The 26,746-nt window shown below is 42.7% G+C and overlaps 1 protein-coding gene and 1 long non-coding RNA gene across 4 annotated transcripts in view; one reads left to right on the top strand and one right to left on the bottom strand.

The window, feature by feature from the left end:
* The window catches only part of TJP2 (tight junction protein 2), a 132,809-nt gene extending 127,791 nt beyond the window's left edge, over nucleotides 1-5,018 (bottom strand). The window contains exon 1 of one of the 2 annotated variants that reach the window (XM_059924861.1): nucleotides 4,821-5,018. The gene's annotated coding sequence lies outside the window, so the exon portion shown is untranslated. Of the gene's footprint in view, nucleotides 1-3,754; nucleotides 3,935-4,820 lie in introns of those variants that run through there. The other variant, XM_059924859.1, reaches the window with a different exon arrangement.
* The window catches only part of LOC132367101 (uncharacterized), a 136,625-nt gene continuing 113,674 nt past the window's right edge, over nucleotides 3,796-26,746 (top strand). For both annotated transcript variants that reach the window (XR_009503679.1, XR_009503678.1), the window contains exon 1: nucleotides 3,796-4,371. This is a non-coding gene — a long non-coding RNA (uncharacterized LOC132367101). The remainder of the gene's footprint in view (nucleotides 4,372-26,746) is intronic.

The following is a 26,746-nucleotide window of genomic DNA, read 5'->3' as shown; positions in this document are numbered from 1 at the left end:
TCTTTTGGAATTTATTTCAGTTTGGGCTCATTTTTTATTTGCTTCAAAGCCTAGAGCAGCTAGTACCTGATGTTCCAAAAGATTTGAATGAAGAATTAATGAGGGCTTCCCTGGTGGCGCAGTGGTTAAGAATCCGCATGCCAATGCAGGTGACACGGGTTCAATCCCTGGTCCGGGAAGATTCCCACATGCCGCGGAGCAATTAAGCCCATGTACCACAACTACTGAGCCTGTGCTCTAGAGCCCGCAAGCCACAACTACTGAGCCCACGTGCCACAACTACTGAAGCCTGCGCGTCTAGAGCCCGGGGCTCCGCAACAAGAGAAGCCACGACAATGAGAAGCCCGCGCACCGCAATGAAGAGTAGACCCCACTCACCGTAACTAGAGAAAGCCCACGCAAAACACTGAGGACCCAACACAGCCATAAATAAATAAATAAGTTTATTTTTCTAAAAAAGAATTAATGAATACATAGTTTCTTGGAGGTGAAAGGGAGTTAGTAGGCAGGGATTTATTATTCTACATGGAAGGACCATGGAAAGGACCATATTCTAGAGTAGGAAGACCCAGGTTGGCTTCAGTCTTCTCATCTGTAATATTATAAAAAAAGAAACACCTCTCTCAAAGTCATTGTAAAGATTTATTGAGAATATATATGAAAATGTCCAATTCAAAATGGGCACTCGACAAAAGTTCATTGATGCTGGATCAAATAGTCTAATACCTTGATACCTTAGGGAGACCAGTGGGTTTTTCTGGACATTCAGGATTCTGAACCTCAGATCTCAAGAATGAAGACCAACATCAAAAAGTGTTTATTCGATTTGCCAAACTGAAACAATGACTACCTAATTTTAAGGAAGAATTCATCATTAATTTTATTTCATGTTTAATATAAAATTGTGTTCTCTTGTACTTCCAGATTAATTTCTCAACATCTTAGTTTGCATGTGTGTGTGTGACTCCCAAACCTAATTATATATCGGAATCACCCAAGGTGTTATTAAACCTACAGATTCCAATGCAGGGAGTCTCACTCAGAGAAGGTCTGGAGTAGTTGGAGAGGTTCCATTTTTATTAAACTCCCCAAGTGATTCTCCAGGCATCACTGAATTACTGATAAATCCATTCACTGAACACTTTCTAGGAATTGTTTCTCCTGTGTGGACTACAAAATAGCATTTGTTCACCAAGTAAAACACTGAACTATATTGCTATTTCAGAAGAGAACATAGTGGAGGAGGGGAAACATTTTCTCTTTGCCTTACCATAATTAAAAAATAATAATAATAACATTCTGAAATTCTGTGAATACAAGAATCTCCTGAAAAAGAAGAATTTTCTGCCAAATCTTGCCTATCTGAATTATCTTCATTCATCATTTCAAAGGGACTTTTCAATCAAAGGGAGCTCTAAGTTCCTTCCTACAAGGTGATAGCCTCATTCTAATGAAAGTCATAAGACAAGAAAAGTCAAGGGTCTTAGAGAAAAAAGAATTTGGGAAGAATTTTAAGGATCTGCCACTATTCAGCTACTTATTAAATCTTCCCAATATCTCTGATCACTTATGTATTCTGAACCACATTCTTGATCTATAACAATGCCTTTGTTAGATCATGAATGAAACCATTTTTATTAGCTTGCCAATTCACATTTCTGTTCTCACTGAAAAGCATGTTCTCAAACCACAACCTGGATAATTTTGAGCAGATGCAAGCAGATTACTTTCAGTATTACGAAGCTTTCTATAAATTAGGAGTTTGGGATTAACAGATACACACTACTATCTACAAAATAAATAAACAACAAAGACCTACTGTATGGCACAGTGAACTGTATTCAATGTCTTGTAATAACCTATAATGGGAAAGAATCTTAAGAATATACATATGTGTGTAAGTGAATCATCACTTTGCTGTACACCTGAAATTAATGCATTGTAAATCAACTATACTTCAATTGAAACAACAACAACAAAGCTTTTCTAAATTATACAAACATTTTTACAACCAGAAATAATGTTCTTGGACCATTAGACTCACTTAACATTAAAGCAGTAACAAAATAGTTTGGGGTCTTTTAGAAAATTATTTCAAATCTTTCTGACTTCCTCCTATATATACACCAAGCAACAACACTTTTTCTTAAGCTTTCTTTCAACTACTTTCAACAATGAGTTTGGATCAGTATTAAAACACAAAAACAAAATGCTAAACTCAATGTAAACACGACCCCTAAAATAAAGCCAGTTAAAAGAAGCACAGAGGGCTTCCCTGGTGGCGCAGTGGTTGAGAATCTGCCTGCCAATGCAGGGCCTGGTTCGAGCCCTGGTCTGGGAAGATCCCACATGTCACGGAGCAACTAGGCCCATGAGCCACAACTACTGAGCCTGCGCGTCTGGAGCCTGTGCTCCGCAACAAGAGAGGCGGCGATAGTGAGAGGCCCGCGCACCGCGATGAAGAGTGGCCCCCGCTCGCCGCAACTAGAGAAAGCCCTCGCACAGAAACGAAGACCCAACACAGCCAAAATTAAATATATTAATAAATAAAAATTAAAAAAAGAAAGAAGCACAGAGATTTTACCAGTCATCTGCACCTAGTTAATTAGTGCAGTTTGAGCCCTGGGTAGTTCCATTCCTTTCCAACCAAACCAAAGAGGAAGCCCTCATAGTCTCAGGTTGTCTCCATTAAAAGAAAGCACATGCACTTTAAGAATGTGGAGTTAAAATGCCAAGTCCACCAGGCCAGTGACCCAGGAATTTCCAAACGTTTATTCATATTCTGAGGAGATGATTTTACTTTTACTTTACATTCCTGTTCAACCTTTTCTGTACCCTACAGAAAATGTCACTAACAGTATCTGGAAGCTCAGGGGCTGGGAAGAGCGGGGAATAGGGTATTCTTTAATGGGTACAGAGTTTCTGTTTGGGACGATGAAAAAGTTCTGGAAAAGGATAGTGGTGATGGTTGCACAACATTGTGACCGTACTTAACGCCACTGAATTGTACTCTTAAAAATGGTGGTTAGGACTCTGCGCTTTTATTACTGAGGGCCTGGGTTCAATCCCTGGTGGGGGAAATAAGATCTCGCAAGACGCCTAGAGGGGCAGGAAAAAAAAGAAAAAAAAAAAAAAAGGTTAAAATGACTAATTTTATGTTATGTGTATTTTATCACAATAATAACGATGAAAGAATAAAAGTACCTAGAAGCAAAAAACCCACAGGCTTAAGGAGCCTACCACCTGGGGTGGAGGTGCTGTGACCCATAAACCTGTAGTGTGTTTGTCCTGGTCTGGCAAAACGAAGCTTCAAATGTAGTACTGGATGGACATGTAAGGAAATGTAAATCACTTCTTTAAACTGGACAAAAAACTTCACCCCAACATAACCCTCTGCCAGTGCTTCTCAAGCCATAATATGCAAAGGGTCCCCTGGGGACCTTGATTGAGCAGTCCTGGGTAGGTCTGAAGTCCTGTATTTTTAACAGGCCCCCAGGTGATACCGCTGTTGCTGGACCGTGAACCTCACTCAAAGCCGCAAGGCCCCAGCGCGCTTGACGTAAAGACAGTCACCCTATCAATCTAACCCTTTAGAACCACGGTCCCCTCACCGGGAAACGCGGAGGGTTGATCATGTGTTTCAGAAGAATTGGCTAAGGACTTAACTTACCTACCAACCACAGTTTGTAAAAGTGCGCAGAGAAACTTGGATAGAAGGCCTGACTGAACGGAGCCTTCTAAGAGAACCACTCACCTCCGGGACTAGCAAGCAGCTGCAGCTGATAAGGATAATTGACAGCGGCAGTTTCGCAGAAAGCCCTCAAGCCGACTTCAAAACAGTCTTGAAAACACCCTTCTCAAGCTCGAAGAATGCCTGGAATTCAGTGGCCTTTATCCAACATAAAGATGTCCAACTCAGTTTTGACTGAGTTCCCTATAGAAGAACCTCACAATGTAGCCCCTGAAGACTGACAACACCCAGCATGTTGACAAGCTCGGCCCCTCCCTTACAAATGGGTCAGAAAGTGCAAAAAAAAAAAAGTTCTCCCAAACTCTGCCGAGCTGGGAGCACAGATCTCGGCTCCCGGGCTGCGTGGGCTGACAAGCATCTCCGGGGCTCTCAGGTGTGCGCACTTCTCAGGCTCCGCGGCTGAAACTCCGCCGGCAGCCCAGGCAGCGCCCACCTGCTCTCAACTAGCCAGCGTCTCCCTCGGCCCCCGTAAATCCAAGGCCCCAGATCCTGCCCGCTCCAGATACTGCAAACGCTGACTGCGCCAACAGAAACTCAGAAGCCCTTTTCATCTGGTTCAAGAGAAGCCCAACAGAAAGTGAAACAGCTCCCATCCCTTGGCGGAGAAGGCTCCAGGCCAGGTAGGAAAAAGACGGTGGCTCCCAGTCACCTGTAGCTGCCCCAGCTGCGCGCCCAAACCCACTTCCGGATGAGTCCCCAAGAGAAACCCCGTGACGGTCATCCCGGAGGGGGATATGGGGAGGCAAAAGTCAGTTAAGCATCCCCAGAAAGGGAAAATAATCAATGCCCAATAAAGTTCAGCCCGAGTCCACAGGGGCATGGGGTGACAGAGCATTTACTCACGCTGCCCCCCACCCCCGCCCCCCATGACGGATCCAGGGCGCAAGCGCCCCGCCGCAGCCCGCAAAGCCCTCCCCCGCCAGAGTCGGGACCGGAGGGAGATATCCCGGGCGCTGCCGGAGCGCGGAGGCTGCGCCTGGGGCGGCTCTTCTCGGGCCTCGCGGAGGGCAGCGCCGGGACGCCCGCGGGCGCTCGGTGGCCGGCGAGGGACAGGGAGGAGGGTACTCGCCTGGAGGCGGGTGGCGGCCGCAGTCGGCGGAGTCGGGGGCAGGGCGAAGGCGGCTCTGACGGGCGCCTGGGAGCCTCCGACGCGGCGCCGGCTTTTGGGCCGGTGTCCACTGCGCTCCCCGCGCGCGTCGCCGGTGGCGCCTCGCGGAGCCGGAGTGCTGGAGGCGGCCGAGGGAGTGGGCGGGCGCGAGTGGCCTCGGCCGCTGCTCCTGTGTATTATTGTGACTCAAGCTATTTCCTGTTTGGAGGTTTGGGAGAAAGAAAAAAAAAAAATCCAGGGTGGGGGCAGGGGGATCGGGGCTGCGGTGAGCCAGAGAGCGGCGGCCTGGAGGGGACGAGGGTGGGCAGCGGCCGTCACCTGCTTCCTTCGAGCCCCCGAGGGTGCCTAGCGCGCGAGCCGGCGGAGAAATGCAGTTTATTGCAGCGCTACTTTGGGGTACTGGGAAGGACGGAGGGTGGCTCACACACGCCACCCAGCGTTGGGGTAGGGGCTGCGGCCGCAGGGACCGCTTGGTCACTCCAGCCCGCGCGCCCACTCCCCTGCCTCTTTCCTTCTCTGCAAAACTGCCGCTGAGCTTTCTTCTCCCCGCCCCCCACCCCCACCCCACCAAGGGCGAGCGGAATTCGCTGTGCTGCCTTCTTTCTTCGTGACCTGGTCGGCTTTTCGATCCCTTCCAGGGGTGTGAGCTAGGAAGGGGTGAGCGTCGCTCCCCTTTCAAAAACTACGGGAGGATCGTTGTGGACCCTTGTGGGTGTTTGATTGGTGGTATTGACGGGGGAGGGGCGGGGGGATGGGAAGGCAGGTTAATTATTTTGGTGGAAAGTTAACTTATATGATCAGCTTCCGTTCCCCTCCTCCACCAACCTCACCCTTAGCCGGATCACAGGGTCTGAGGCCCCAATCCGGAAATACCGGTTCCTCCCGCTGGGACAATAGGTGAGGGCGGGAGCGTTAACCCGAGGGCTGGCTTAGTCACCACGGGAATCTCTGCTCCGCTGGGAGGGCAGAATCCTCCTAGTGCCCAAGCGTGCAACTGGCAAGCAGGTGCCGCTTCCATTTAGTCTTGTTTAAAATCCTGGGAAGGTTATGGGGACTTATTGTTTAATGGGTGCAGAGTTTCCATTTGGGATGATGAAAAAGTTGTAGAGATGGATGGTGGTGTTGGTTGCACAACTATGTGAATGTACTTAATGCCTCTGAATAGTGTGCTTAAAAATGGTTTGAATGGTCAATTTTATGTTGTGTATTTTACCACCAAAAAAAAATCCTGGGAAGATCATACCCTCATTCATTCAAGACAGCTTTGCTTATGATTGCCAAGCCCCCCTTCCCTCTTCCCTTACACAAACGTTTGCCGGAAGTAATGGAATAAGTAAAACTAAAGTTCATTTAGTTTAGACTTTGGGGGGTACCTATCAACAAGTTATTCCAAGAAGTGAGTAGATTGAGCCTAGAGGACAGTACAATTTTTAAAAAGATGAACAGCAAGATGAATAAAGGTGTAAATAGTGTCTTACTACTTATCTAAGAAAGCAGGAACACATACATACATTTGCTTATGTATTTTTTAAATGGAAAGATAAATTATTAAATAAAATGGCTACTTATTTGGGAGAGATGGAACAAGGTGGAAGGTACAAGGATAGAGGCTAGACTTCTCTGCCTATATCTTATTTTGTAGATTTGACTTCGGAATGATGTAAATTTTACATAATTATGAAAAATTAAATCAAAAATTTAAAAAGCAAAATGCAACTAATGAATGTAGGTATCAAGTTGGTGACTTAACCATGTAAAGGGAAGTTATGTGAGGTGACTTTAAAACACAATTATTTGACTCTACATCCCTTAGGAATATACCCTAAGGATGAAGAGAATGTTAAAAAACAAAACATAAACTGCTTTTCAGTAATCATAATGTTATTAGTAATTTATGTTAGTGTTCTTAGAATCAGTTTTTCAGAATAAAAGAGATAAATACAAAATCAAAGTTAAGCAATATTAAATTTGAATTGGAATTATCATTTAGAACTCATGATATACTTTACTTAAAAAATGTTTTTCCAAGGTCTTTTACTCAAAATGTCCACCAAACAGTGACCAACCTAGTAGGAATAAGCACTCTTAGATCCCAGATTGTAGTCTCTAAATAGCATTTTTTCCCTAAAGGAACTAGACTTACTTGGAGAAGTGATTTATTTTAGGTTAAAGGTAAGAAGTACCCAAAATAAGACTGGAGCATCTTGTCAATTCAGAAAGCAAGGAAGCTATCAAAAACTAATAGGTTCACATGAAATGGAAGCGGAAGCCAACCCGTAGAAGCACCCACTGGCTAAAGTGGGATAAATTTGAGCATCAGTAAGGAAAATAACTGCAATGAATTGAGACATATCAAATATGTATATCTCCATGATTCACAAGGATACTTAAAAATGGGGTAAAAAAACCTGATTGGTTACCTTTGCAGATGCAGTAGAACTAATTCATTATTTTGAAAGCTGGTAAATTGCAAGAGAGAATTACACATTTTACCTGCCTCTTCTGGACTGTATCTAACACTTCATATGTACCACTTCAGATCTTCTTTGCCTCACCTGTCTCTTATTGCAGCCACTGCTGCAGCAGTAAGTTCTACGTGGACTCTTTCCACCTTCTTGCAGGAACAACCCAAATAACCTCATCTCCTACCTTCCACCCCAGCACTTCCCTGTTAATGCCAGTGTGGGGATCCATGGAAACTATCTAAGTGCCTATGCATACACCACCCTGAAGGGTGGGTGAGTTAATGTTTCGTGGTCTAACCTAAGACCAGTGGGGGATAGAAGCTGATAAATAAATATTCCTTCCTTTTCTCCCAGGACGAACTGTCCTGAAACTCAGTCTATATCACTTCTCAGAAATCAAGGCACAAAGAGTCAACCAATCAGGTGCTTGAAGCCGCAGCCTACCGGGCTTGAATTGGCTCTCTCTGCTTCCCCCACTCCTCACTTCTTTCCCTAGGACCATGCTTCCAGTAAAGCCCATGTCTCAAGAACTCTGCTTCCTGGGAAACCCAAGCTAAGACCCATACAAACTGTATCTCAGGGTAACTAAATAGTTGATGAGGAAATTATTCTAGCAAATAAATAAGAATATCAGCATTTTCCAAAACCCTATAAAATAATGGATCAAGGCAATGGTCATCAATGGCCACTAATCTCATAGAAAAGATCACCAGACATTATGTGCAATATGATAGAAATATGCAACACTGCAAATGACACATTCTTGCCAAAAAAGAACAAACCTGAATCTGATCAAGCTTCTAGATCCAACTACCAGTTTAGAGGAACTACTGGAATAGAGGAATGTGTTAACACTACTAGGGGGCATGATCAACAAAATCCAGAATGTGAGAAACTCAAGACAAATGACCCAGTTTCCTGAAAAAGTAGCAAGGCATTAAAAATGATGGGGGAAGAAACGTATAGATTAAAAGACTTAAGTGATACCAATAAAATACAACATGTATTTCTTGTTTGAGTCCTGATTCAAAATGGTGAGATATTTGGGGAAACTTGATAGTCCCTAAGTTAGTAAAATTTTAGGGAAATTTTTAAATATTTTAATCACATGCCACTGATTTAATCTACTGTATGGAGTTGGTGTTGGTACTACATGTGTTTGGGTGCCAAATATACACACACACACACACACACACACACACACACATATACAGACACAAAATAAAACACCTGTTTAATTTCTTTCTGTATCTGAAATGAAATGAACATTTCAGAGAAGACTTGGATTCTGGATTTTCTTTGAATGTGTTCAGGTAGGAAGAAAGGGACTCTGGCTGGCACAGCTGGTAACTGACATTCTCTTTGTCTTTCCCACCCACTCTTTTTGTTCTGGTTATGGGCTGTATGTATGCCTTTGTCTGTGCTTTCCTGTAATCAGCAAAACAGCATTTTCAGCATATTCAGTAATAAATATTTCCACTCTGAAGACTAAACATTGCAAAATCTGCTCTTAGAAATAAAAAAGAGACACTTCCATGGACCACAGGGACAGTACTCTGAAAAATGGGACAAGAACTCTGGGTTCTGACTCAGAGCTCAGCAGAGGTTCCCTTCCCACCACTGACACCAAGTCAGTCCCACAGAAACCGTCTTGCCTTCCCGGGAGACAAAGCCCTATTCTGCTGCCTCTCGTGACAGGGAGCTCTTGTGTTCTGTGTCCTAAGGTTCTGAAATCAATACTGTGCTTCACCTGCGGACTGGACAGACAGGATGGGGAAAGGGTCAAATCACAGTCTAAAGTGGGGCACTTGCCTTGGTGAGATAGGTGTTTTCTTTATGGGCAATAGGTGCATTATCGAGCCCCAGAAAGAGCCTTGTTTCTAGTTTTGACTTTGCTACTTGCTGCCTGTGTGATCCTGAGTTTTGCACTTTTTTCCAGTTTTATTGAGAAATAATCATCATACATGACTGTATAAGTTTAAGGTGTACAGCATGATGGTTTCATTTACACATATTGGGAAATGATTACCACAATAGGTTCAGCTAAAATCCATCATCATGGATATTGATATCCATCATGAATATTGATACAATAAAAGGAAAAGGGAAAAAAAGTGTTCTCCTTGTGATGAGAACTCTTAGGATATACCCTTTTAACAACTTTTCTGTATATCATACAGCAGTGTTAGCTATAGTTAGCATGTTGTATATTACATCCCTAGTATTTATTTATGCTATAATATTTATCTTATAATATCTTATAATAATATAACTGGAAGTTACCTTTTGGCCATCTTCGTCCAATTCCCTCTGCAATGCCCCACCCCCCAGGCCGCAAATTTATATTTAATTTCCTTGAGTCTCAACTTCAGTCTTTCACTCTTTGACCTGGCAATTCCATTTCTAGGTATCTAGGTATCTACCCCCCAACACAAATATTTACACACATATTGAAAGAAATATATTTAAGAATGCTTATTCCTCTGTGTTAGAATAGCAAAAAATTAAAATTAAATGCCACTAAGAGAATGGCTAGATAAACAATGGTACATCTGTATGATGTGCTAAATGTATTTTGGTGCCTTTCAGGGTAGTTTTTTATATGAACTATTCAGAGGTTTGCTTTGGTTCCAAAATGAGTATTCAATTAATTAAAGTTACAGATCCCAAACCCTAGTTCTTCTTTAGGCTTTAATTTTACACATTTTTATTATTCTATTTTGTAAGTCTAGCTTTTATTTTCACCTACAAAATTTTATTATGTTATATTTGATACATACAAAATAATATAAGTACCATCTATGTAAGCTTGGGAGCATATAATAAAATGAATACAGGGATCCACCACACTATTAATCAATAGAACATTACCTGGACTTCCCTGGTGGTGCAGTGGTTAAGAATCTGCCTGCCAATGCAGGGGACATGGGTTCAAGCCCTGGTCTGGGAAGATCCCACATGCCACGGAGCAACTAAGCCTGTGAGCCACAACTGCTGAACCTGCACTCTAGAGCCCGTGAGCCGCAACTACTGAGCCTGTGCTCTAGAGCCCACGAGCCACAACTACTGAACCCATGTGCCACAACTACTGAAACCCATGCACCTAGAGCCCGTGCTCCACAACAAGAGAAGCCACCACAATGAGAAGCCCACACACTGCAACAAAGAGTAGCTCCCGCTCTACGCAACTAGAGAGAGCCCATGCGCAGCAACAAAGACCCAATGCAGCCAAAAAATTTAAAAATTTTAAAAAAAGAGATAGAACATTACCAGTGCTTTTGATTATGCCACATGCTTGCAAATCCTACTCGCCCCCCCATCCATTTCAAGGTAATCACTATCCTAATTTATGCATTCATGAAAAAATTTTTTTTTACCAAGACATGTACATCTTCCTAAACAATATATTGTTTGGATTTGCTAGTTTTTGAGCTTTATAAGAATAGAGTCACACTGTAGTCTTCTGCAACCAGCTGTTTTTTACTGCAAATTATATTTCTAAGATTTATTCAGCTTCTTGAGTATAGCTATATTTCATCCAATTTTATTCCTGTATAATATTCCATTTCTATATTTGATTTTAAGTTTTCCTTTGCATAAAAGGATGCCCACCCTCTAGGCAGATGATTACTTTCTTAGTGAACTTTAAGGAAAAGATTTCAGACCATTTCAGACCATCAGAATTTGCAGGCAAGAAGAGTGACTCTTCTTTTCACTCATCAAGGAAATACATGTATCATCCCCTGTCTTTGGGGATAAATACATATATCATCCCGTACTTTGCCTAAGTATGTCAGAGATGCATAGCTACCAGAAAATGCATCTGGGTGGAACTCACTAAACATCATTTATACTTATGCCAGTCACTCCAGAATTTCAAGAAGGGGAAGCCTTCTAGCCCACATCCCTAGGCTACTAATTCTTCCTTCTACTCATAGAAATGTGCACCTTCCACCCACTTGAGAAGGTTTTATATTTCTTTGGCTCTTACAATTTGTAAATGTCTTTTCTTCCTAATTCTTAAGACCTTGGGACTTAATGAATCCTGCTTCTTTCCATATACCTCTCAACTTAGAACCACACAACTCTAGCAGATATTAAAATGACAGCCAGTGAAAGTGGTAAAAGTTGTTGAATCTAGTGGAGCGTATGTGTGTGTTTCCTATACTAGTCTTTCCACTATTTTGTATGTTTGATTTTTTTCCTGTATAAAAATTGAGGGAGGGGGATTGAATTGAATTCTGATGTCTTTCTTGGCTTTGTCTGATTTGGGGGTCACAACTTTTTAAGCTGTTTCTGCTGACCGACTCTGAGGAGCGCTCTCCATCAGTTAAAAGCAGTGAGCTAATCTATATGAACCAATATGCGAAGTTCTTCAAGACACGTTGCTAAAAAAAAAAAAAAGGGCAAGTCACAGAACAATACATATGGTATGAACCTGTTTTTGCAATAAATATATGCATATCTATATGCAAATGAGTAGAAAAAGGGCTGGAAGAATGCTCTGCATCTTGGCAACGGTGGTTAACTGGAAAAGTGAGTGCGAGAAGCTGTGATTTAGGGGGAGAGGTGAATGGTGGTGAAGACAGACCTGAATTTTGGGGGTACTGTTTTGAATTTAATTAAAAGCAAAAGTAAAATGAATGCAGGGGGTGGCCTAGAAGACCTGCCAGCCATCTTCCGACTGACACTTGCAGTGATCCTAGGGGGATGGAGCACAGCTGTCTTGAGGGGGACTTGGTGGGAGGTCGTGGTCATGGGGCTCTAGTGCTCTCTGAAGATTGAATAAGGCCAGCTGCAGCTCCGAGAAACAGGCCATGATTGCATGGGTCAAAGGACTGCTAAGTGCTCTTTCAACAGTCCTTACCCTGGCCTCATCCCCAGACACACCTGAGAGCAGGGTTGCTCCTGGGCCAAGGCCCTCCTCCATGGGGCCACAGCAGGCAGCAGCCCCACCTTCTCCCTGGGCAAAGGCAGGAATGGGGCAGGTAAACACCCCATGTGTGGCTGCCCGTCACAGTGTTGAGAAGCAAGTCAAGAGCCATGCTCAGCAATCACTGGGTTGAAGATTACTTTGATCTCCGTGAACACCCTTTGTAGTCACTCTACTTTGACGTGACATCTTAAGTCATCCAATTTATGATTCTCTGTTTAGAGCCAGGAGGTACCTCTAGATTCATAGTTCCTATGGCCAAAGCTTTGGAAGTTTTTCTAAGAAAATATCAGTTCAAGTAAGTGGCACACTGCCTGCTTTATGACATTCAACAATGTTAATTATTTGGACTTTGACAAACAGCTCATAAAAATATAGTACTTTGTCTTGATTACTTGTTAGTCCAAAGATCACTATAGTTTTAGTTAAGCTTCTGGTGAATATTAATTTTAAATATGCATGAAAAGCATACTTTCCCTGGTGCTGGAATTTCCAGGGAGATAGAAATATATATAGCTATGGATAAATTCATTGAACAACTTAGTAGAAAAACAAGGATGTGATTATTTATAGTATCTCGTGTAAAAATCATTTTTCTCACTATGATGCTCAAAAAGCTCAAAACAATAAACTAATAGTTTTGTAATAATTACAACTGGTATTTACATGTATAGCTCAATCATAGAAGTTAGAGGCTGAGATACAGTTGAATTGCACCTGTGCTTATTATGCATCGGGTAATAGTAGGGGTATTAGGGACATGACCAAAATTATGGGCTCACATTTTAATGAGTATTTATTTGGCATAGAATGCCTGTGACACTAAACTGATGTTATATAAGCATGTTAATTGATTGAGGGATTCTTCTACTTAAGTCAATAGCCACAATTTAAAAGCACAACAAAAACCCGGGGCAGGTGAGGGTGTGTTGACCCTGCTGCATTGCTATTACCTTTGTGAACCGCTCCAGCTGTTTTAAAAAGTATTTTCAGAAAACGCATAAAGATTTTTTTTTTTAAAGAGGTTTCCTTTTTTTTTTTTTTTAAATTTGGCCACTGGGTGTCAATCTTTTTTTATTATTTATTTATTTTTATTTATGGCTGTGTTGGGTCTTCGTTTCTGTGCGAGGGCTTTCTCTAGTTGCGGCAAGCGGGGGCCACTCTTCATCGCGGTGCGCGGGCCTCTCACTATCGCGGCCTCTCTTGTTGCGGAGCACAGGCTCCAGACGCGCAGGCTCAGTAGTTGTGGCTCACGGGCCCAGCCGCTCCGCGGCATGTGGGATCTTCCCAGACCAGGGTTCGAACCCGTGTCCCCTGCATTGGCAGGCAGATTCTCAACGACTGCGCCACCAGGGAAGCCCACGCATAAAGATTTGTAAAAAAATCATTGACCCTGTGATTTTACACTGGGACCCCTATCTTAAGCCAATAGTACAAATGCAGAGAAAACTATATGCACAAAACTTTTCATCAACATATTATTCATAAGAGCAAAAAATGAAAACAACAGAAATATCCAATAATTATGGGAAAGTAGGGTAAATTAAGGGATATCCACTAAAAGGAACACTATGTGGGTGTATGTATATTAAGTATGAAGAGTATGTAGCAATATTTATTCAGCCAACAAATGTTTATTGAGCCAGCTTTACTATACTGTGCTAAGCACAAGTGATACAGTGATGAACAAAAAAATGGAGAAAGTGTTGTCCTCATGGAGCTTGTGGATAACACTTACAATATAATATTCAGTATAAATGACTGACTACAAAATTCACATACTAGGAGTACCCCAACGCAAAAATGAAATGCATAGGCAAAAGGACAGAAACAAAATAAACCAAAATACAAACTTTGTGGTGTTTTGGGAGATAGTAATGGCACAGATGATATTCCCCCTTCTTCATCATTTTACAGACTGTATTGAGTATTTTTTTTATTTCAAATATTGTGAGATACATAGAAACATCAAGAGCTACTTTTGTTAGCTGAAAAAACCCCCAGAATAATAAGTAGTATGGATAGAATAGCTGCAGCTCTGCATGCAGATGAACAGGGATTGAAAACAATTGTGCAAAAAGGAAAAGTATCAGGAAGAGCAATGGGATCTCAGCTAACTCATTTTTCTTTTTAACAAGTGCATGTTAATCTGTTGCTTCAAGTCTTGTAACAATGTGTACTTTAGAAAGAGACTTGGAGGGATATCTTCCTTTGCCAGTCCAGGAACTCGAGAGAGAGGCACACGGTACAGGAGAAAGAGCATTGGGTAATGGAGTCCCCCAGACCCGGGCATACATCCCAGTGTGGTGACTTTCCAGTTGAGTGACTGAGGTAAGCTCACTGGATTTACCTGAACCTGTCTTCCCTTTTAAAAATAAGGCTAATATTACCTGCTTCATAGATGGTTAGTGTTAGAATTTATGTGTCTACATACACAGAGGAAAAACTCTAGAAGAACATTGTATCAGGATTATAAATGGCTATAGATAGCAGAATCTCAACCACAGTGGCCAAACAAGATAGGCCTTTATTTTGTTTCACATCACGAAATATCTGGAGGCAAACAATTCCGTTTTTGTTTGTTTGTTTTTGTACAGCAATTCTAAGATTAAAGCAGGGGACAAGAAAAACCCAACAACACAGGGGACAAGGTTTTTCCATTCTTTCTGCTCTGCCATCTTTGCCTGTGTTTTTTGGGTTTTTTAAAATAAATTTATTTATTTACTTATATATTTTTGGCTGCATTGGGTCTTCGTTGCTGTGCGCGGGCTTTCTCTAGCTGCGGCGAGCGGGGGCTACTCTTTGTTGCGGTGCAGCGGGCTTCTCATAGCGGTGGCTTCTCTTGTTGCAGAGCATGGGCTCTAGATGCGCGGGCTTCAGTAGTTGTGGCTCGTGGGCTCTAGAGCACAAGCTCAGTAGTTGTGGCGCACGGGCTTAGTTGCTCCGCGGCATGTGGGATCTTCCTGGACCAGGGGTCGAACCCATGTCCACTACATTGGCAGGCAGATTCTCAACCACTGTGCCAGCAGGGAAGCCCTTTGCCTGTGGTTTTGATCTTCATGGGTCCAAGACGGTTCCTCCACCTTCAGGCATCTAGTGTATAGTGTAGGCAAAAGCCTGCACCAGCTGAGTCTGCCTATGAGCTTTCCTGTAAGCTTTTGTGCTTACATAAGCCAAACGTAGCTCCTAAGGCTATTCCTAGTTCCGCACTCACACATACTCATACACACTTACTCTAGCCTCTCAACTCTGCAGATACCGCTTACACCTGGCACAGTGACACATAATATGTGCTCAATAATGTGTTGAGGGACTTCCCTCGTGGCACAGTAGTTAAGAATCCGCCTGCCAATGCAGGTGACACGGGTTCAATCCCTGGTCCTGGAAGATCCCACATGCCGTGGAGCAACTAAGCCCGTGTGCCACAACTACTGAGCCTGCACTCTAGAGCCCGCGAGTCACAACTACTGAAGCCCGCGCACCTAGAGCCCGTGCTCTGCAACAAGAGAAGCCACTGCCATGAGAAGCCCACGCACCGCAATGAAGAGGAGCCCCCGCTCGCCGCAACTAGAGAAAGCCCGCGCACAGCAACAAAGACCCAACGCAGCCAAAAATAAAAAATAATGTGTTGAGTTGAAAAATTAAAGTCTCCTCATCAAGGTATGATTCCTTATTGAATAATAAGTCAAAAGTAAAATATTAATTTCTTGACTTGATATGAGTAAAGGCTCCTGTCAAGAAAGTTCTATATGTTCCTTCACTAGGAAATACCCACCGTGAGGAAAAAATGAAAAGCTACTCACCTGGCTCCCAAGCCATCCTACGACCCACATTGTCCAGGTTGCTTTGCGTTGGGCTAGCTAATCTGAAACCCAGGAGACAGAAACCAGAGGCTGTCCAGCGTGTGGCCTGTTTGGAGAGCATGGTCCACGAGCACGCCCAGGGATGGAGCAGCCACAGGTGCCACGTGAACCTTCCAGGAGAAGAAATATGTCCTGAGTGCAGGTCTGGCAACTGTTACGCAGCCATGTCTGCGAGAAAGTGTATTGAGAACTGAAGAGTGACTAAAATGAGCTGACTTCATTATCCTTACCTATGGTTCCCAAGGCAACAAGGCGACAACCCCCTTAGGATCTTAGGTAATAAGATCCTTTCAAACACACTTGGGAGATATCAGTTGTCTGTTGCCTGCACCTGCCTAGTGGGATATGATTCATTGGGTTTCTGCCTTCTGGTGAGCCAGAAAAAAGCGCCCTGCAAAAGTCTATCAGTTCTTACTTGTGTGTTTTCAGGTCCCACTGATATATACCAAATACCCCCCCCAACAAAAGACCTCCTGTTACAGACACATCCGCAGTGTGTAGAAGGATGTGGTGTTGAGTAATTCCTTCCTGCCCAGACCCAGATTGTTGATTCATAGCATCCTAGCTACTCATAAGATTGGTTCAAGCAATTGCTTGCTTTTCAGAATTACACAGAGAAAGGGTATATAAATCTACAATCCCTTAGCCACAATTCTGAAATTTCAGAGTTTTGTCTCTGAAACCAAAGGTTCGGTGCTCAAACTAATCTGGCAGCAAAATCTGACCTGAACTGTTGATGTAAGTCTGTTTATGATCCTTATTTATTCTACCTAGTACAAATAATCATACATTTCACTGGGAAATATATCGATGGGTTTAAATAATTCCAGACTCTGCTGGAAGTATCACGTAATGCTATGTAGTATATGCACCACATTTCTGAAAAAAATTCTGAATTCCAAAACATATGGCCCAAGAGTTTCAGATAAAGGATTATGAACTTGTAAAATTAAACCCCAGGGAGATGTGTAGTTAGTGATGGGTTATTCAATACATCACATTGTACTTGCAGCTTCTTTATAAACTGTAGACTCTCTGCTTTCCCTGACCAAACACACAATATATGTAACCCTAACTATTGCACGCTCTATCAGCCCTGTAGAAAATTTTGCAAACTCATTATACACACCCCCAAATTCTTTTTTTTTTTTTTTTGATGTGGACCATTTTTAGAGTCTTTATTGAATTTGTTACAATGTTGCTTCTGTTTTATGTTTTGGTTTCTTGGCCCCAAGACAGGTGGGAATCTTAGCTCCCTGACCAGGGATCGAATCTGCACCCCCTTCATTGGAAGGTGAAGTCTTAACCACTGGACCTCCAAGGAAGCCCCTACATACCCCCAAATTCTTACACTGTGAATTTTCACTAACTCGGCCTCTGTTAACAAGGATTGCTCCTCCTTACAAGCAAAACAACTCCATTTCCTCTTACTGCTTTTCATATCAATAAGAAAACAAGCACCCACCTTGGGCAAACATATTTAAGTTTCTATGCAAGTTTCCAAAGAAAGCAAATTTGAAGGGCAACTCAAAGGAGGACAACATGTTCAATTTCTTTTGTGTATCCCTTAATTTTCTTTATGTGACTGTGGCACAAGGCTTGGTGTTGCGACTCCTGTATGATATTAGCACAGCAAGTTAATCTTTCAAATATCCAGCTAAGTCAGAGATCATGATTTGGATCTTTCATTGAACAGGAAGAATCGGATGCAGAATGCAGAACATATGAAGGTTTCATGGATGACAAATTATTAGGTTAGCTGAACAGATTAAGGTCTAAAGGTATTTCTGGTGACCAAGTAGAGGAGATATAGGCATGTCCCTGTTTTCCTCTGTACCTAGAAAAATGGAATGTACTCAATAATGTATGATTAATTGCTCCTGCCCAGGGGAAACTTGTACCAACAAGCTAAAGGACATTCCAAAGGAAACTCATGACTCCTCAATCATATCTGATGGAAGAAAGTTCTATAACTCAAAAAGGAAACTCAGTAAACTTCACAGCCTCATGAATTGTGTTCACAACCACCATATGTTCTTTGATGCAGGATCCCAGGAAAAATATGAAGAGCCTCTTCATGATTAAAGCGCTTGTGCTTGGCACTGAATTGTCTGTCTCTTCATGGATCGTGGTTGACATCTCTGCTAAATGCATTACTTCCAGGAGAAAAGTGACTCCCAAGTCCCTTCTTCTTTGTGCTCTGGAGGTGGGGTTTTAGCTACACCAAACCTTATTATATCAACTCTCACCTGGGCTATTGATGTCGTCTTAACTGTTTCCAGGGTGTGGAACACACTAACCTAAGCTGTGCACAAAGCTTGTTCTCACTTCGCTGAGGCTGCTACTCAGATGCTAGTGTATTAGTGAAGTCTCCAACTACTCTAGCAAAAAGAGCTCCATCCAAGACAGTTCTGGAGATGGATGGTGGTTATAGTTGTGAAACCTCACAACTCATATTGAGACTTGAACCCACGGGCTGGGACTTGAACCCATTGTCTTTTATTTATTTATTTATTTTTAAATTTATTTATTTATTTTTGGCTGCATTGGGTCTTCGTTGCTGTGCGCGGGCTTTCTCTAGTTGCAGCGAGCAGGGGCTACTCTTCATTGCGGTGCGCGGGCTTCTCACTGCGGTGGCTTCTCTTGTTGCGGAGCATGGGCTGTAGGTGCGCCGGCTTCAGTAGCTGTGGCTCAAAGGCTCTAGAGCGCAGGCTCAGTAGTTGTGGTGCACGGGCTTAGTTGCTCTGCGGCATGTGGGATCTTCCCCGACCAGGGCTCGAACCTGTGTCCCCTGCATTGGCAGGCGGATTGTTAACCACTGCGCCACCAGGGAAGCCCCCCCACGGTCTTTTAATTAAAATCTTGCACACCTATTCTCAGGACTTAATGAAGCTCAGGTTCTTTATGTCTCAATGCAGAAGGAATTCAGTGAGAGACAAAGTGATAGGTAAGAAGTGGATTTATTCACAGATACACATTCCATAGACAGAATGCGGTCTGTCTCAAAAGGCAAGAGCGGCTCCGAAATATGGGGTGGTTAGTTTTTATGGGCTGGGTAATTTCATAAGCCAACGAGTGGGAGGATTATTCCAACTATTTTGTGGGAGGGGCGGAGATATCCCAGGAATTGGGCCACCGCCCACTTTTGGCCCTTTATGGTTAGCCTTGGAACTGTCATGGCGCTGGTGGGTGTGTCATTTAGCATGTTGATATATTACAATGAGCGTATAATGAGGCTCAAGGTCTACTGGAAGTCGAAATCTTCTGCCATCTTGGACCTAGTTGGTTCTAACCAGTTTATATTGTATCCCCAGTAGCTGTCATTCTTTTAAAGGTTGTGGCCTGCCCCCTTCCCTCCTGTTTCAATTATACAACAAAGTGAGTGTACTTAATGCCACTGAACTGTAACTTTAAAATGGTTAACATGGTAAATATTATGGACATTTTACCACAATGAGAAAAAAAAAAAAAGACAAAAAGGAAGAAAAATAGCTCCACCCAGCACACTTAATCCTTCTCACCTGTTTCTTTTTCCTTCTTAGCACATCAATACCCAGCACTGTAGATTCATATGTCTATTATCTATACTCCCCCAGATGAAAGGATGATCCAGGAGAGCTGATGCTTCATTTGTTTTCTTCACTCCTTTTTTTTTTTTTTGGCCGCACCATGAAGTATGCGGGATCTTAGTTCTCCGACCACGGATCGAACCCATGCCTTCTGCTTTGGGAGCACGGAGTCTTAACCACTGGCCCGCCAGGGAAGTCCATTCACTCCTTTATTTGTGATGCCCAGAACAGTGCCTGGCACGTTGTAGATACTCCTAAAGATTTTCTGAGTGAGTGAATAAAAGCAAGCTAGCAAACTAGATCTGAAACTAGTATTCCCATCTTTAGCTTCTCTCCTTCTAATCCAATCCAGCTTAGACATTGACCCTAGAATTACCTGGGTATTCTTTTTAAAACATAGATCTGATCTTACTATTCCCGTGCTCTCAAATTCTGCATGTTTAGAAGAAAAACAAATACTATTTCTAAAAGGAGAAGAAGAAATAACAAGTGATAACCACAGAATGTTACCTAGATCATCTAGTTTCTCTGCCTGTCAAAGTCTCATATAAGAGTTAACAAAGATACTAGGTCATAAGCAAACCAACACCATGAATAACAGCAACAAAAAATTCCCCAAACCAGCTGTGGCTTTTTACTAACTGTAGTAGAAGTTCCAAATTTAATAAATGGCATGACATTTTAATTTCTTTGAAGGTAACAGTCCCAGTACAATAATTAATACAGCCGTATAATTTATAAGCATGTCTCTCCTTCCCCCAAATCACTTCATGGAGTAGGGATACAGGAGCGTAATCCAACTCCTTATCTATAGATTCATGGCCTCTACAATCTAGACCCTACCTGTCTTTTTCCATCTTCTCTCCACCCCATTGTATGGGAGCAAAATTTGCTACCCCGAATACCTCTTTGGCATGAGGATTAATTTAGGCTGGAAAACCCAGGAAGTTTTTCTTCTTACCTTCCCCTTAACTGCCTAAATGAATCCTCATAAAAAGCCTGTTCCTGCTAGAAAAATGGTACAGATGAATCGGTTTGCAGGGCAGAAATAGAGACACAGATGTAGAGAACAAACGTATGTACACCAAGGGAGGAAAGTGGTGGGGGGGAGGGGAGGTGGTGGTGGGATGAATTGGGAGATTGGGATTGACATATATACACTAATGTGTATAAAATGGATAGCTAATAAGAACCTGCTGTATAAAAAAATAAAATCAAAAATTCAAAAAAAAAAGCCTGTTCCTAGAATAGAGCTATCACCAGAGACATCTGCAAAGATGATGGGCTAGTGTGGTGGAGAGGCAGGGCCTGGCGATCAGCGTCCACTCTGTGTCCCATTGTCTCTGCACGGCCGGCAAACATTTATTTACCGAACATTTGCTTTTCCATCTTCATGTGCACTATGTCCCAAACCACTACCCCCAATATCCTCTTTTGTCTTTAGCTGAAGATGATACTTAAGGTGAGGGTTTTGGCTATTTCAGCGAGTTAGTTTTCCTGGCTTTCTCCCATGTATAGATGTTATTAGACTTCTGTTTGATTTTTCTTTTGTTAATCTGCCTCATGTTAATTTAATTCTCAGACCAGCCAGAAAAACTTAGGAATTTGTTCCTCTCCCACACCGTGCTCCCCACACCCCAGCAAGAGTATACTTTTCTACTCACTTTATCACACCCGTGTTCTTCCCCCCTTCCTTCTTCTCAGACCTCCCCTGTATCCAGGACGTCCCCACTTCCCCCTCCAGCTGACCCCTTTGTACCCCTTTCCCCTCTCCACCTGCCGCCGTTGTGCTCATCCTTCAAGACCCTCTCATCCCAATCAAAAGTGTGGCGCTTCAAGGACAATGGTGCTTCAAGGACAAAGGACGACCCTGCCTGAAAAGTTTCAGCGTTACACCCCGTACCGGACTCTTAACCGCTCTCCCTACCAAGTTGCAATGGTTATGAAATTCCTGAGCCCACATGGGCGATGGGACCTGTCCCAAACAAGGAAAGGCATCTGGCCTGTCCCACTCCCACCATATAGAAGGAAGGTATATCTGCCTCGACCAATCAGTAAACAAAATTTTCACCTCGGACCATTCTTTTGTTTTCTGGCTATAAAAGCTGATCAATAGCACATTATTTGGGCTTGACTCTGCCAGACTACTTGGAAGTCGGCCCGCTGTTCTGGCAGTGACCCTTTCCTCTAATAAGTTCTATCTTCTTTACATTCTGGCTTGTGTCTGGAAATTCTTTTCCAACCCGCGTTCGGACCATGACAGGAAGCAGTTGCCGACTTCCTTGAGTCCATCTGGTATTTTAAGCCTCTCATCAAGCACTATTTTGGGTTTCGATCAAGGTCCTGTATGCCTCTGCCTGTCTTCATGACCAGACTGTAAACTTTGAGAGGAGGGTGGCAGGGTACACAATAGGTGCTCAAAGTGCACCTGTCATAATTGGCTTCTAGTCACGTGTGCCTCCAGGACATTACACTTCTCCACAGCTAGACCCTGTATGAGGCTGTTGTCTATCAGCTTTAGGCATGGATGCTGGTGGCTGTGTCCTGCCAGGGCACGGTGATGCCAGAACACAGAGACTTCACTGGCAGAAGAGAGAGCCCTGTCTGCGTCCACCTGACTGAGCCCTTAGGCCTGGTGGAGTTTCCGAGGGAGTCACCGGGGCAGATGTTTACTGTATCTCATCAGAGGAACAAAAGGGCTTCTGATAAGCGGATCCTGAAACCGTGGAAAGCAGAGCTTTGTCAGCCTCTACCTTTGAGGCAGCGTGGAGGGAGAAATCCGTGTTGACCTGCAGGAAACCCCATGGTTTGGTCATGTCACCACAGACATCTCTCTCATGGGAGAGTCCAACCAGGGGCCAGTGGAAGATTAGATGGAGTTAAGTTAGAGAACCAATGTGCAAGCTGCAAAACTCATGCACAAAACTTGACTGATTTCTGGAGTATGAACTAAGAGAATAAACATTTTTAAAAATTTTGTTTAAGTTACTTGAGAATTATGATAGATATCAGAACAAACAAAAACAAACTCAACAACCGTTCCAAACAAATACACTTCTGTTGCTCTAGCTACAGCCTTGACTCCTCCTTTCCTAAATCCGACAGAGGTGTCCTACTCATCTTTCTCTTCTCCAGCATTCCCGACAGAACTTCACCAACCCTGAGCAGGAAGAAATTCAGGAAACAGCGGGTATGGGGACAAATCCTGGATTTTTGTCCCAGCTCTGCCTCTGACTAGTTGTGTGACCTCGATTCACCTCTCTGGGCCTCAATTTTCTAATGTATAAAATGGGAGAGGTGGACTAGAGCAGAATAAAACGCCAGTTCTAATAGATTTAATAGGTTTTCCCAAAAAGGGTTTTGAATCCAGATGTCTGGGAAATTCTGGGCTGGAAAGGTTTCTGCACTGCGGGACTTCTCAGATGTATGCATTGTAACTTTTCAAGAGGGAGAGAAGTGCTGAGTGTCCCAGATTTCCTTGGCCACAGAACTCTTTTATTCCCATAAACCCCTGGGACTCACTTGGGTAGATGCTGGAATGGAGAATCTCTAAGTTTCCTTTCCAAGCTTACTTGCCCTTCCCACGCCTGGCCTCACTGTGACTTCTCTGGTCGTGTTCTACCTTATTTTGCACGAGTCCCATTTTGTCCCATCGGCTCATCTCCCAGCCATTATCCTTTCAGTGCAAACAGAGTAACATGGGTTTCTTCATTTCTCTGAAAATCTAGATGCATCGTTAATTGTCAAAATGTAAAAATGATATGACTATTTGAAAACAATGCAATACAGGAAAGTACAAGTAAAGAAAATTAAAATTTACCCCCAATTCTCACCACCCAGAAATAATTCTAACAAAGCATTTTTAAACTGAGCCAGAGGATTCTACAATTGGCAAATTTTTATTTATTTAATGCTTCAATTACAAATGTATATGGCAAAATCTTTAAAACAGATTGAAGTTTTAGAACTCCTATATGTCTGAAACATTGAGTGAAGATTTATTAATTAGGGTTGTTTAGATATTGGGGGAGGGGTTGTGATAGGTTGAAGTGTGTCTCCCCCCCACCCCAAATATATTGAAGCCCTAACCCCTAGTACCTCAGAATGTAAACTTATTTGAAAGTAGGGTCATTGCAGAGGTAGTTACATTAAGATGAGATCAGGACTTCCCTGGCAGTCCAGTGGTTAAGACTCCACACTTCCACTGCAGGGGACACGGGTTTGATCCCTGGTGGGGAACTAAGATCCCATATGCCACATGGCGTGCTGCCCCCCCCCGCCCAAAAAAAAAAAAATTACATATGCTTAATATCCTCCTATGGACTTACCTCGATCTTAAGCCTTACAGTAAATTGTATTTACCACAATAATTATTGAACACCAGCACAGCACTTAGCCCACCATATCTGCAGCATAAATAGAATAGCTTTTCAGTTTTGCCCTAGCAGTTACACCACTTTCCTCTTCCACTAGAGAAACCGTAAAGTAATGCAAGAGGGTGAGTGAAGTGCCTGTTAGATGGAGCACCAGCCCGGATGCCTTCCACTCCCAACCAGGCATCAAACCATGAAAATGCAACAGCCCCGCCGTGGCTAACTCTCCTCCCTGGTTCAGTCTCCACTGTCCCATTTCCTCCTACCCACCACTCACCTAGGGCCAGAGGATCTATTCAAAATGCACAGCTACTCGGTAGCGTCCTCTTGAAAAAAACGCACTACATAAGAGCTGTAAGTAGAATTTTTCAGTGTCTTACTGAGAACTATAGCCTGGGGAAACTGTTCTGAAGCTGGAAGGGAGGAGCCAGGATATATACGAAGTTTTTTGCTGAGAAAAACATGTAGTCAAGCAGAAAAATATTGTTGAACAGACATCTCAAGTTCTTTCTTTCTTTTTTTCTTTTTCTTTCTTTCTTTCTATTGAAGTATAGTTGATTTACAATGTTGTGTTAATTTCTGCCGCCCAGCAAATTGATTCAGTTATACACATATATGCATTCTGGTTTTTTTGTTTTGTTTTATTTATTTATTTATTTATTTATTTATTTATTTATTTATTTATGGCTGTGTTGGGTCTTCGTTTCTGTGCGAGGGCTCTCTCCAGTTGCGGCAAGTGGGGGCCACTCTTCATCGCGGTGCGCGGGCCTCTCACTATCGCGGCCTCTCTTGTAGCGGAGCACAGGCTCCAGACGCGCAGGCTCAGCAATTGTGGCTCACGGGCCTAGTCGCTCCGCAGCATGTGGGATCCTCCCAGACCAGGGCTCAAACCCATGTCCCCTGCATTGGCAGGCAGATTCTCAACCACTGCGCCACCAGGGAAGCCCACATTCTGTTTTTTTAAATATCCTTTTCCATTATGGCTTATCACAGGATATTGAATATAGTTCTCTGTGCTATACAGTAGGACCTATTGTTTATCCATTCTATGTATAATAGCGTATATCTGCTAACCCCAACCTCTCACTCCATCCCTCCCCCAATCCCCTCCTCCTTGGCAACCACAAGTCTGTTCTCTATGTTCGAGTCTGTTTCTGTTTTGTAGATAGGTTAATTTGTGTCATATTTTGGATACCACGTATAAGTGATATCATATGGTATTTGTCTTTCTGTTTCTGACTTACTTCACTTAGTATGATAATCTCTAGTTGCATCCATGTTACTGCAAATAGCATTATTTCATTCTTTTTTAGTGCTTTTCTATGTGTGAAAACATGCAAGAATCTGGGGTCATTGAAAAATTTCCTTAGATATGTATCTTAACTATCTAGGGGCTGGTATATCCAAAGCACAGAATGCTTCCTGTTTTTCTCTATTCTGAATTCCCCCAAGGTACACTGCAGTGGATAATGGCTTGATCCCTATAAAACTGGAATGGCAGGCAACATTTTTTTCTTTACAATAGAACCATCTCCAGGGAACATTGTACAGTGAATAACAAAGCGTGCACACACACACACACACACACACAAACCCAAAATCAACTACTTGAATTAAAAGAATCAATCAGTCATTCAAAGAAAAAAAAAAAAAAACAAGGTGCTGGACTGTTGGTACAATGTAGTATCTTTTATAATTTTATTTTTAATTTTTTTTCCTTTTATAATTTTAAAAAGCAGTCTTACATATTCTTTGATAAACATAAGGTGGTCTCTGTATGCCTATAGTACGTACTCTTTTCACAATGCATTTTATTCGTTTACTTTTCTACTTCTTCCAGGAGACCATGACTTCCTTGAGAGGAGGGAATGCCTTCATTGACCTTTGTATCCTAGCACGTGGCTTGGATCAAATAAGCAATCAATAAAAGTCAGTTGAATAAAGGAATCATTAAATAAAGGCAGAAACACTGCCTTTAACAGTTTCCTTTTCTCAGTTAAATTTACTAAGCCAATATTTTAACATAAACACAGATCCATCAAGGGTGTATGTCACTTCCTACCATTTTAAAGTTTTTTTTTAATCAGGAAGAGTCAGAGGCAAAAAAAAAAAGTCGTGAAATTAAACACACACACACCACAAACATCTAATTAGACCAAAACAAAACCAACTTACAAGCCTCGGCTCATCGTCTATGTGCACTGATAGCTATGTGCACTGATCCTATAATTTATGTCTACTAAACATTGTTATTTTCCTTCTCTGGGCATTAGGCAACTCAGGAAAGGGTTCCAGAAAATTTCAACACTACTGGCACTCATGATTATTAATATTATTAATACCGTTTATCTTTTTAATGGCCAGTCTTCTATACTCGTGTGTCTGATCTGAGATAAGAATGTATTTATAGGATTGCAGCCAAATGCAGCCCTGAATACTTTCTTTTTCTTTTTTTAATAAATTTTATTTATTTATTTATTTATTTTTGTCTGCGTTGGGTCTTCGTTGCTGTGCGCGGGCTTTCTCTAGTTGCAGAGAGCGGGGGCTACTCTTGTTGCAGAGCATGGGCTCTAGGCACGCGGGCTTCAGTAGTTGTGGCTCGCGGGCTCTAGAGCGCAGGCTCAGTAGTTGTGGCACAGGGTCTTAGCTGCTCCGCGGCATGTGGGATCTTCCCGGACCAGGGC

This window comes from Balaenoptera ricei, chromosome 6 (genome assembly GCF_028023285.1).
Source record: "Balaenoptera ricei isolate mBalRic1 chromosome 6, mBalRic1.hap2, whole genome shotgun sequence".
Lineage (NCBI taxonomy): Eukaryota > Metazoa > Chordata > Mammalia > Artiodactyla > Balaenopteridae > Balaenoptera > Balaenoptera ricei.
This window is presented reverse-complemented; position numbering and strand designations above follow the sequence as displayed.